Here is a 13679-nt window from a genome sequence, read left to right on the forward strand (position 1 = left end):
GAGCTTCATTCAAAGTATTGACATCCTGGAACTATGGGAGCAAATAACAGCTCATCGGTGGGGGAGCCTATGACACCACTGCCTGCCTCTCTGCATGGCTTCTCATCGCCCACCATGCAGAGACCCCGACGTTCTCACCACCCCAGGCCATGCAGTGAGGTCTTTGTCATCTGCTTGGTGTATGCTGTAAGCTCTGTGTCCTCGGCAGGCTGTGCATGGACACTGGCTGCATGCTTAGGGCGCATGCGGGGGAACTTTCTGATTCTATTGCTGAGAGGCACTGAGTACTTAAAGCACCTCCACCTGTTGAAAGGTGCCTGAGCAACATTCTCTTTCAATATGTTGTGGTGCAGTAACCTCTGTTAAAGCTAGGGGGCGCTGCATATGCGACTCAGAATATGCATGTGGGCATTTCCTTGATGGTGAAACATTGACCGGCATGGGTGTAAATGTCCAGTATGTGTCGTAGAGGTTCTCTGCGCTATAAGCCAAACTAGCGTTGTTATGCTGGGACTTGTAGTCCACGAGTTGTTTATCTATAAGGGCGGCTTATAGGGCTAATCAGAGAGTTGGACGGGATCGGCTAGCCACACATACACTGCCCACATATGGGGGTGGTTTGGGATATATAATGTGACTGAGGTCTGATCACATGGGTGGTGTGTTTGATCCTGAGTGGTCAGAGTGCAAGGTCCTGGAAGGCCTGTGTGTGTTGGAAGTGTCTGGGACTGAACTTCCTGGAAGAACACGTGGAAAGGCCCGGACCTGGTAGAGTCGTCTGTGACGGCTCTGTGTAGGGAAGCTACTGCCCGGCTGTGGCACTGCAACTGTAGACGGCCTAGTGAGCAAGGCACTGTCTGGAACAGTGATCCCAGTGTGACCGCTTCCCTGATAACCCATGAGGGATAAACCGTGAGTAACGCTGACTTGGGTCAGAAGGAGACTTTGTATGCTTTACGTGGTAGCGCTGCATGCATGCTGGACATGGCACAGCCTGTGTGCCCACAGGCCTGAGAGAGCGAAGCTCTGCTATGGACATTAAGAACTCGTCTGTCTGATGTAAGACTGTTTGCTTTGTGTTCCTGTGACATTGGTTTATGAAGGAAATAAACCACACAGACTGTTACTTTAAGCAAAAGTGTTCCTGTGTGCCACAATATTGCAGCCAAGCGAGTTAATCCCCGTCCATTCATTTGGTGGATCTCTACAGTGTGTACTGCCGAGTTGCCAGATCCTCTCCTGTTCCCATCACTCTGGGGGATGAATTACTAGGCCTGAACCCTGTATCTATTCTTTTCTGTTTCCACCACCCTGGAGACTGAATACCCAGGCCTGAACCTTGAATCTGTACCTGTGTCTGTTTTTGTCCGAAGTAGGACTAAATCCTGAACCTATTTGTATCCATATCTGGATCTTCTCTTAAAACCTGCAGTGTTTGAACCTGTTCCTATCCCTCAAACCTGCAGTGTCTGAACCTGTTCCTATCTCTATAACCTGCAGTACCTGAACCTGTTCCTATCCCTAAAACTTCCTGTATCTGAACCTGTTCCTATCCCTAAAACCTGCAATGTCTGAACCCGTATCTATCCCTAAAACCTGCAGTGTATGAATCTGTACCAGTCTCTAGCCTGCAGCACCTAAACCTGTTTCTATCTCTGAAATCAGCAGTGTCTGAATGAGTGTCCATCTCTAATCTGTTGTCGCTGTGCAACATTAGTGATTAGTGACTACACTTGCTACTTCATTGTAAGTACCCTGTGTGAACTTGTCCCAGTCTGTCTTGTCCGTAGCTATCCTTGTATGTGTCCTGTGTGAACCTGACCCTGTCTACTCCTTGTGAACAGAGTCCTGTCTTGCCTGTCCACATCTGCGGTTCCCTGTCTGCACCTGCGATTCAGTACCGCCTTGCCAGAGACTCGGTTCATCCTGATGCTCTCCCTCTCTGTCCTGTCTGAACTGGGTCCTACCTGTTCCTGTATTCCAGTTGTACCTGCCTGTGACCCAGTTCCTCCTGAAGCTGTTCCTGTCTGTCCAGTCTGAACTGGGCCCTACCTGCCTGTCTGTATAACAGTTGTGTATACCAGTACCTTCATATCCCATTGAGGGCTCAGGTGCCGTGTGACCGAGGTCAGTCCTGGTATAGCACCTGGTCACACCTCACCGGGCCCACCTTGGATCGCGGCACCATCAGTTTTGGGGAGGCACTTAGTAGTCCCGCCCCTCCAGGTTCTTCTCCATCTACAGCACTTTAGGGCCACAATACACACGTGTTAAACAGTCCAAGCACAAGTGTAACAGGGCTCAGTCTCAGACACCCACCAATCTCATATTGATGACCCATCCAGTGGAAAGGTCATCAATATGTTGTGGCTAGGCTGCCCCTTTGAAATGTAGGTTATGAAACATAAAGGGTATTTACAGAGATAAAGGATTAGCAAATAAATCAATGGCAAATGTGTACATGTCGTCTGTTCTTGTCTAAACATTAGAACTCGCCTACACAAGTCCTCATTTGCACTGAAAGGACAGTTGAAATTCATCTCTCTAGCATATACTGTATGTTGTCCAAATTTTTTAACCGTTTTCCATGATTCCTCAGATTTGACTTCTAAAGGCACCTATACACAAACTAAAGTTGGCAGAACCCACCAATATTAGCGACAGTCTACCGTGTATGGAGGCCTTTGGACAAAAATGATGCCAGGAGAGAGAAAGTGTAAGGGGGTGAGACAGAATTACCTCCTTGCTTCCTATTTTCTATTTGTCTTTGATTTGTTAATGTTTACATATTGCTAATGTTGATAATGTCTATGATGAATGCTTGCGGTACTGCTACATAGGAACATGTATTACCGCGCGCATATTTGGTAATGCCACGTTTATATATGTGTTACCATGCTTTGGAGACTGCGTTTCTTAGTGTTATACTGTATATAATGTAAAGTGATGTATATTGATATTCATGTACAGTTTAGATTAAGTGCATCTTTTTGGGAACATTAGAGGAGGGCACTTTAGTATATAGTTCTTATACACAGGGTAAGTGTAGTTCTGTTGTGGGCCACTAGATGGGGGCATACTAGTAGGCCTTGTAGGTAGGTACAGTGCCTTGTGAAAGTTTTCGGCCCCCAGGAACTTTTCAATCTTTTCCCACATATCATGCTTCAAACATAAAGATATCAAATGTAAATTTTTGGTGATGAATCAACAACAAGTGGGACACAATTGTGAAGTTGAACGAAATTTATTGGTTATTTTAAATTTTTGTGGAAATTCAAAAACTGAAAAGTGGGGCGTGCAATATTATTCGGCCCATTTAACTTAATACTGCTACTGTTGCGCCACCTTTTGTTGTGACTACAGCTGCAAGTCACTTGGGGTATGTTTGTACATCGAGAGACTGAAATTCTTGCCCATTCTTCCTTGGCAAACAGCTTGAGCTCAGTGAGGTTTGATGGAGATCGTTTGTGAACAGCAGTTTTCAGCTCTTTCCACAGATTCTTGATTGGATTCAGGCCTGGACTTTGACTTGGCCATTCTAACAACTGGATACATTTGTTTGTGAACCATTCCATTGTAGATTTTGCTTTATGTTTGGGATCATTGTCTTGTTGGAAGACAAATCTCCGTCCCAGTCTCAGGTCTTTTGCAGACTCCAACAGGGTTTCTTCAAGAATGGTCCTGTATTTGTCTCCATCCATCTTCCAATCAATTTTAACCATCTTCCATGTCCCGGCTGAAGAAAAGCAGGCCCAAGCCATGATGCTGCCACCACCATGTTTGACAGTGGGGATGGTGTGTTCAGGGTGATGAGCTGTATTGCCTTTACGCCAAACATATCGTTTGGCATTGTTGCCAAAAAGTTTGATTTTGGTTTCATCTGACCAGAGCACCTTCTTCCACATGTTTGGTGTGTCTCCTAGGTAGCTTTTTGCAAACTTTAAATGACACTTCTTATGGATATCTTTGAGAAATGGCTTTCTTCTTGCCACTTTTCCATAAAGGCCAGATTTGTGCAGTGTATGATTGATTGTTGTCCTATGGACAGACTGTTCCACCTCAGCTGTAGATCTCTGCAGTTCATCCAGAGTGATTATGGGCCTCTTGGCTGCATCTCTGATCAGTCTGCTTCTTGTTTGAGATGAAAGTTTAGAGGGACGGCCGGGTCTTGGTAGATTTGCAGTGGTATGATACTCCTTCCATTTCAATATCATCGCTTGCACAGTGCTCCTTGGGATGTTTAAAGTTTTGGAAATAATTTTACATCCAAATCTGGCTTTAAACTTCTCCACAACAGTATCACGGACCTGCCTGTTGTGTTCCTTGGTCTTCATAATGCTCTCTGTGCATCAAACAGAACCCTGAGAGTATCACAGAGCAGGTGCATTTATACTGAGACTTGATTACACACAGGTGGATTATATTTATCATCATTAGTCATTTAGGACAACTCTGGATCATTCAGAGATCCACAATGAACTTCTGGAGTGAGTTTGTTGCACTAAAAGTAAAGGGGCCGAATAATATTGCACGCCCCACTTTTCAGTTTTTGAATTTCCACAAAAATGTAAAATAACCAATAAATTTCGTTCAACTTCACCATTGTGTCCCACTTGTTGTTGATTCTTCACCAAAAATTTACATTTGGTATCTTTATGTTTGACGCATGATATGTGGGAAAAGGTTGAGAAGTTCCTGGGGGCCGAATACTTTCGCAAGGCACTGTTAGTTTATAGGATGTACATAGAGGGTCAAGTGTAGGAGGTGCTGCCGGGTAGTAAGAGTGAAATTTCTAGGAAGTTAGGTCAGACGGGGCCAGGGTGCCGAAGTGTCCACATGGGCTATAGGCCTGGACAGCTCGGCAGCCACGTAACCATTAAAGTGCTGCAGCCCACATCACCCACGGCCACTGTGTGTCATAGCAGTGGTCCAGTGCAGGAAAGGAAAGATGTGGTGACTTATCGCCTGGGCAGATGCTTTTAGGGCAGGAGTCGGTTGGACTGAGGAGATGAAGGAAGTTGGAGCTTCAACGAGTTCGGTACAGACGGGCCGGAGATTTAGAGTCTGGGGCAAAACAGGCAGAAGAAATTGTCATCATGGAGAGGTCAGGCCAGGAAGGAACTGGGGAGCAGTCTAGAACGGTCCAGTCCGGGTGTGTACACGCACAGAAGTGACAACCAAGCAGGGAAAGATGAGGAACCAAGTGAATACCATGAAGTGCCAACTGTGGATGTAACATGTGAAGCATTAAGTAAAGAGAATGTTCAAGTTAACTTGGACTGTGTCTCCATTACTGGGGGTTTCCTGAGGGAGGGACCGTCGTCGCCTGGGAGGTGCCCAGGGAAGTCTGGATTTGGAGATGCAGGTATGCTGAAGAGAAGAATACAGTTTTCTGTAGGTCAGGCACTGGACATCGATGTTACAGTATCGCAGGTCATGACTACAGTCCTGTCCTTCCCTTACAAAGGATCAACGTGCTGGAATTGCAGTGTCTAATCCTTTTCTGCTTACCTGGTAATACAGAACACAAAAGCTCGTGGCCGTGAGAAGCACTCCTGTGTAAGTGGAGACAACAGTTATCAAAACTATGGTCCTGATTCATTACGATTAGTGTTTCATAAGCCAGTCTCAGGCTAAGTGCACACGTACCGGAACTCTCGCGGAAATTACCGCGAGAATTCCGGAATTCCAGTCCGCGGGAAAATCGCATTTTAAATTCCCACGATTTTCCCGCGGAAAAACTAGCATTTTGCAAGCGTATTTAGCTTGCAAAATGCTAGCGCTTTCCAAGCGATCTGTAGCATCGCTTGGAGAACTGATTGACAGGTTGGTCACACTCGTCAAACATAGTGTTTGACAAGTGTGACCAACTTTTTACTACTGAGGCCGCCTATGCGGCATCAATAGTAAAAGATAGAATGTAAAAAAAAAATAAAAATGGTGTTATTCTTACCCTCCGACGTCCCGCGCATCCGTTCCCAGTAATCCTTTGCGAAAATGCCCGCGATGACGTCAGTTCTCGCGGGATCGCGACGTCTCACGGTCATTCGCGATGACGTCGCGCGAATGACCGCGAGACGTCGCGATCCCGCGAGAACGGACGCCATCGCGGGCATTTTTGCAAAGTACTACTGGGAACGAGAGCGTGAAGAGAAGCAGGAAGGCTGCGCGGGACGTCGGAGGGTGAGAATAACAATATTTTTTATTTTTAAATTCTATTTTTTACAGGGATATGGTACCCAAAGCCCGGAGGACAGTCTCCTCTCCTCCGGACCGTGGGTACCATCTGCAAATGTTCTGCTTACTTTCCGCATGGTGTGCACAGCCACATGCGGAAAGTAAGCGGAACAATGCATTCCTATGGGTGCGGGATCGCCGCGATTCCGCAAATTAATGAGCATGCTGCGGTTTTTACCGCGAAGCGATTCCGCCGCGGTAAAAAACGCAGCATTAGTACAGCATTGCGGAATCCCATAGGAATGCATGGGATGCTTATTTTTCGCGTTTTCGCGGCAAAATCGCGCGGTTAAAACTGCCGCGGAAACGCGAAAAAAACGCCACGTGTGAACTCAGCCTTAATGAAGGGCATGCAGAGTCAAATGCTTCTAATTCATTAAAAGGGGCATGCCATTCAATGAATTTGGTGCTTCTTATCAGTGTCATGCGCCTCTGTGCACTTCGCCAGAAGTGTTAATAAAGTCAGTGACTTGAGTAACATTTCTGGGTAAGGTACTCCACAACTTTTGAATAATTTATCGGATGGGCTTCATAACACCCCGTCCCACCCATGCTTCCCCTACTTTGGCAGAGCTGGATGAAACTGGAGTAACAATTCCAAAAGTTCCCTTTTTTCTCAACTTTGAGTTGGGAAAAAAGTTTTCCAACTTTTCTAAGTGTTTTACAGCAGAAATTTTACAAAAACACATTGATGTATCGGGAGCCAAAGCTTCTCTCACAAAAACAAGCCCTCAAAAAACTATAAAAATATGAAAAAATAAAAAATGTATTCTCTTAGAAGAGGGGGAGGAAAAAGAAAAACACACCAAAATGGAAAAACACGTGGTTATGACTGGATTTCACTCACTTAATAAGTTTTGTATTCACTTTGTTTTGCTGTGTTTGCACTGATCTACATTGGGTGAGTCGCCCCATTTGCTTAATACAAAATACACCGTGTGCAGAATTATTAGGCAAGTTGTATTTTAGAGGATTCTTTTTATTATTGAATAACAACTATGTTCTCAATCAACCCAAAAGACTCATAGATATCAAAGCTTAATATTTTTGGAAGTTGGATTGGTTTTTTTTTTAGATTTGGCTATCTTAGGAGGATATCTGTTTGTGCAGGTAACTATTACTGTGCATAATTATTAGGCAACTTAATAAAAAACAAATATATACCCATCTCACTTGTTTATTTTCACCAGGTAAGGCTGGTTTCACACTTGCGTTTTTGCGCTGTTTTTTAGCGCAAAAAACGCATGCGTTTTTTCCCCTATCTTTTACATGGGTGCGCATAGGTGCGCCTACACATGCGTTTGTGCGCGTTTGTATGCGCATGCGTTTTTTTGTAGTGTGCGCTCGGGCGCACAAAATGCATCCTGTTGCATTTTTTGTGCGTCCGACTTGCCCCAAAAAAAGCATGCGCACGCAATACATCTTTTTACAGCCAAATACCCATTATAGTCTATGGGTGCGCATACGTGCGCACGGTAATGCGCATGTATGCGCAAAAAAACATGCTTTTTTTAAAAAAAACGCACCCAAACCCGCAAAAAATGCACACAAATGCGTTTTTTATGTGTGTTTGCACTGCGCACGGTCCACAGCGCAAAAAAACGCAAGTGTGAAAGTAGCCTAAACCAATATAACAACACAAAATGTAGAAATAAACATTTCTGACATTCAAAAACAAAACAAAAAAAATCAGTGACCAATATAGCCACCTTTCTTTATGGTGACACTCAAAAGCCTTCCATCCATAGATTCTGTCAGTTTCTTGATCTGTTTACGATCAACATTGCGTGCTGCAGCCAACACAGCCTCCCAGACACTGTTCTGAGAGGTGTAATGTTTTCACTCCCTGTAGATCTCACATTTTATGAGGGGCCATAGGTTCTCTATGGGGTTCAGATCAGGTGAACAAGGGGGCCATGTCATTATTTTTTCTTCTTTTAGACCTTTACTGGCCAGCCACGCTGTGGAGTATTTGGATGCATGTGATGGAGCATTGTCCTGCATGAAAATCATGTTTTTCTTGAACGATACCGACTTCTTCCTGTACCACTGCTTGAAGAAGGTGTCTTCCAGAAACTGGCAGTAGGTCTGGGAGTTGAGCTTCACTCCATCCTCAACCCGAAAAGGTCCCACAAGTTAATCTTTGATGATACCAGCCCATACCAGTACCCCACCTCCACCTTGCTGGCGTCTGAGTCGGAGTGGAGCTCTCTGCCATTTACTGATCTAGCCTCGGGCCCATCCATCTTGCCCATTAAGATTCGCTCTCATTTCATCAGTCCATAAAACCTTAGAAAAATCAGTCTTAAGATATTTCTTGGCCCAGTCTTGACATTTTATCTTATGTTTCTTGTTGAAAGGTGGTCGTTTTTCAGCCTTCCTTACCTTGGCCATGTCCCTGAGTATGGCACACCTTGTGCTTTTTGATACTCCAGTAACATTGCAGCTCTGAAATATGGCAAAACTGGTGGCAAATGGCATCTTGGCAGCTTCATGCTTGATTTTCCTCAATTCATGGGCAGCTATTTTGCGCCTTTTTTTTATCAACACGCTTCTTGCGACCCTGTTGGATATTTGCCATGAAACGCTTGATTGTTCGGTGATCACGCTTCAAAAGTTTGGCAATTTCAAGATTGCTGCATCCCTCTGCAAGACATCTCGCAATTTTTGACTTTTCAGAGTCCGGCAAATCTCTCTTCTGACCCATTTTGCCAAAGGAAAGGAAGTTGCCTAATAATTAAGCACACCTTATATGGGGTTTTGATGTCATTAGACCACACCCCTCCTCATTACAGAGATGCAAATCACCTGATTTACATAATTGGCAGTTTGCTTTCAAGCCTATACAGCTTGAAGTAGGACAACATGTATAAAAAGGATGATGTGATCAAAATACTCATTTGCCTAATAATTCTGCACACAGTGTATTTATTGTTTGTTTTACTGCCCGCACCACAGTAAATGTCCATTGTTACACAGTAAATACCCATCGTTACATCAAGATTAAATCTGAAAAAAAAAACCACAGGTCTATTGGCAGGTATGAATTTACTATAAGGCCGGCGTCACAGTAGAGAGAAATACGGACGAGTGAGAGGCGCTAAAACCACGCATTGCACTCGGACCAATGTTTCTCTATGGGGCAGCTCCCATTAGCCATGTATTTCTCGGCCGTATTTTACAGGCTGAGAAAATCGCAGCATGCTGCGATTGTCAGCGTATTCCTCCAAAAATACGTCAATGCAAGTCTATGGGGGCGAGAAAAATACGGATTACACACGGACCACACGTGTGACTTGTGAGAAATACGCAAGACTTTTCCAGGTGATAGGAAATGGGCTAAGCCATTATCAGGAAGCTTAGACATGCTAATTAGCTCAAAAAACGCTCCAGACATCCCGGAAGAACGCCTCCACGGAGTCCTGCATCATGTCTACCTACATAAATGTAGAAATGCTTATCGTTCTGGTCCAAGAAAGGCCAGAACTTTGGGACCAGAGGGATGCAAATTATTCCGACCGGGCCTGAAAAGAGGCGGCATGGAGGCGCATCTGTGGACAAATGTTTCCGGATTTTGAAAAACGTCCATGTGAGGAACAGCAACAAATTAGTAAGTTCTCTCATTTATTTAAAATCATATTAACTGCACTAAATAACACGTTTTCCCAGTAGCCCCTAAAATACTATTATGTGTAGTTTTTGCTCATTCTGTGTATTCGAGATTGTTTATAACTGTTAGGGATGGCGGAATGCACTAAATAATAAATAATAGAAAGGGCGTTCGCCGCCCAGGATCCACCGTGCAGAAGTGTTAAACTGCTGCTATGTGATGGCAGACGCACAATATGGCGGTATAATGCACGCGGGTTGAACGTCACACGGTGTGCGCTGGGCGGACTCTGTTAATTCACAGAGACGCCAAAGCATTAAACACAAATGCGGAGCCTGTTGAACTCACAGGTCTCTTCGGATTGCACACATGGTATATGGTCACAGGACTCGGGCCCAAGACACAGGGTCAGTGTCCGTCTAGACCTACCGTGCGTGCGGCGTCGCAATTGCAGATGCCAATAAGTGCTGCTGACTGCAGCGCGGCGACAGACAATGCCGCTGGACGACAATGCCCGGTAGCTGGCACACTGTTGGACGCTAGTAGCGTGGATGATATGCACTGTGGCCTGTAGCTTGCCATTGACTGGCGCTGACTCTATCACTAGGTCCCTATCCACACACGTAATATCAGAGGGAGGGGAATCTTAATGAGTCATTTGCAAGTCCATGCATCCCATCATTCACACAGGTAGTTTTAAATACAAGAGTTAGGACTGTCCCACAAGGGTTGCCGTGACGTGGCGGGAAGGCTTGTACATTATTTTGATCAAAATTATGTTTACTAAATACCCTTATTATTATTATTACCTTTATGCATTATTTGCAGTACATTTTTTACTTTTTAGTTCAGGATATTTGTGTTTTTTGTTTTTTGCTTTCTCTGGTTAATGGTCATGTGTTAATATGCACTCACATTGTGCATACACATTAACTTACTTTTCTCAGTTCAGATTTGATTTTAATTCATTTCATTGTGCATTCAGTGCATATATGGGTGTGACCGCCCTCTTTCTGAGCTGGGAAAGCCATCCAGTCTGGCCTAAGCTGTTACTAGTGGTTCAGCCGCTCGACCCTTATTCACATTCACGCCACTTGGTAAGTGAAAAGGTTTTAAATACTAGAGTAGGGACTGTCCCACAAGGGTTGCCGTGACGTGGCGGGATGGCTTGTACATTATTTTGATATAAATTATGTTTACTAAATACCCTTATTATTATTATTACCTTTATGCATTATTTGCAGTACATTTTTTACTTTTTAGTTCAGGATATTTGTGTTTTTTGTTTTTTGTTTTCACAGGTAGCAACTAGAGTCTATACTAGAGCATGGCTGAGCGGCCATGCGAACCTTTTATAGCCGGGACTTTCCGGAAGCTTCCAGATCTCTGAGATGGACCAATCAGATCTGGAGAAGGACCTGTGCATGTGACTCCCGATCTCCAATGGGAGATCGTCTAGTGATCATGCTCAGTGGGGAGATGACAGGACTTAGCCTCTGGAGTGGTTTGCTGCTGAGCAGCCTGCGTTGCTATTGTTGGCCCAGAGGTGGCAGCAACAGCCAGACCCACAGAGCTGGTCTGGGCAGAGCGTCAGGAACGACGGCACTGCTGAGCAGGCTCCTCTGCGGTCAATGAAAACTGGGAGACCGCTGAATGCAAGGCTCTGGATTCCTGCTGTGCAGTTGCAGGAACCCGACACCTAACAATAACTGACACCTTACTAGGCCACATGACTATGTTTAATGTATATTAAAGTGTTGCTTAAATTTGCACAATTTCCTAATAAATTATTGTGTGACATTGCTGTGGAAGATGCGATGAGACGTTGGCGCAGCATCCGTGTCCAACACAGCCAGGAACGTTAGCAGCGGGCCAGGAGAGGGGATGCAGCGCTGACCAAGCGGAAATATATCTATTACGACCGGCTGGCATTTCTGGCTTCCATTCTGGATCTCAGACAGTACATACATCACACATTACACATATGGTGTTTAGGGTCATATCTCCAAATTTTTTTTTTTTCACATTTCATAACAGAACTCAGTCCAACCTCACTGAGAGGGAGACAGGGTCGGATTCTGAGGCCATTATAGATCCGGTCGGGGGAGGTGAAGAGGTGGCTGGCCCATCTTCTGAGTCTTCCAGCTGCATCCCCCAAGCTCCACCTGCACCAGAACCAGCACCTGCACCAGTACCTGTACCAGTACCTGTACCAGCAAATGCATCAGCACCCGGCAGCCTTGAGGACCAGGGAAACAGCAGCAGCCTTATTGTGCGTCTTGAGGCCTCCCCCCAGCCTGCTGTCATATCCCGCCGTGGCCGACGAAGGTGAGAGATCCCTGCCTCTGATATCAGGAGGCATGTTAACACGGGGGTGCTCAATTACCTGTCCAGGGCTGCCCAGGATGAGGGTGAGGAGACATATTCCCACAGCCTGACCCAGTACCTTCGTCCCCTACCGCGTGAGGAGAGGCTACGTGTGCGAGGATCCATACAGATCCTCATTAGAGTTGAGCGATACCGTCCGATACTTCAAAGTATCGGATCGGAATGGATCGGCCGATCTTTAAAAAAAGTATCGGTATCGCCGATTCCGATACCGGAAGTCCCATTCAAGTCTATGGGACTTCCGGTATCGGAATAATAAAAACCCTGTTTTTGCCTTGTACAGCCTCTCTGCGGTCTGTACGGGCCTTTCGGGGGGCTGTGCCGGCCTGCCAGGGGGTCTGTGCAGCCTCCGGTGGTCTGTGCCGGCCTGCCGGGGGGCTGTGCAGGCTCCGGTGGGCTGTGCCGGCCTGCCGGGGGGCTGTGCCGGCCTGCCGGGGGGCTGTGCCGGCCTGCCGGGGGGCTGTGCAGGCTCCGGGGGGCTGTGCCGGCCTGCCGGGGGGCTGTGCCGGCCTGCCGGTGGTCTGTGCAGGCTCCGGGGGGCTGTGCCGGCCTGCCGGGGGGCTGTGCCGGCCTGCCGGTGGTCTGTGCAGGCTTCGGGGGTCTGTGCAGGCATCGTCCGATGGGACTACAAGTCCCATCGGGCGATGCCTGCTACCATGACAGTGATTGACACATTAGCCAATGATGGGACAGTAGTAGTCCCATCATCCGGCTAATGTGTTAAATGTTAAAAAAAAAAAAAAAAAAAAATTACATGCTACATACATGCTACATACATACAACATGCATACTACATACATGCTACATTCATACTACATAAATACTACATGCAACATACATACTACATACATACTACATGCATGCTACATACATACTGCATGCTACATACATACTACATGCTACATACATACTACATGCATGCTACATACATACCACATACATGCTACATACATACTACATACATACTACATGCATGCTACATGCATGCTACATGCTACATACATAACACATATATACTACATGCATGCTACATACATACTACATGCTACATACATACCACATACATACTACATGCATGCTACATACATACTACATGCATGCTACATACATACTACATGCTACATACTACATATATACTACATGCATGCTACATACATACTACATGCTACATACATACTACATATATACTACATGCATGCTACATACATACTACATGCTACATACATACTACATATATACTACATGCATGCTACATACATACTACATGCTACATACATACTACATATATACTACATGCATGCTACATACTACATGCTACATACATACTACATATATACTACATGCATGCTACATACTACATGCTACATACATACTACATATATACTACATGCATGCTACATACATACTACATGCTACATACATACTACATATATACTACATGCAT

This window comes from Dendrobates tinctorius, unplaced genomic scaffold (genome assembly GCF_039654945.1).
Source record: "Dendrobates tinctorius isolate UK_male_01 unplaced genomic scaffold, ASM3965494v1 ptg000089l, whole genome shotgun sequence".
NCBI lineage: Eukaryota > Metazoa > Chordata > Amphibia > Anura > Dendrobatidae > Dendrobates > Dendrobates tinctorius.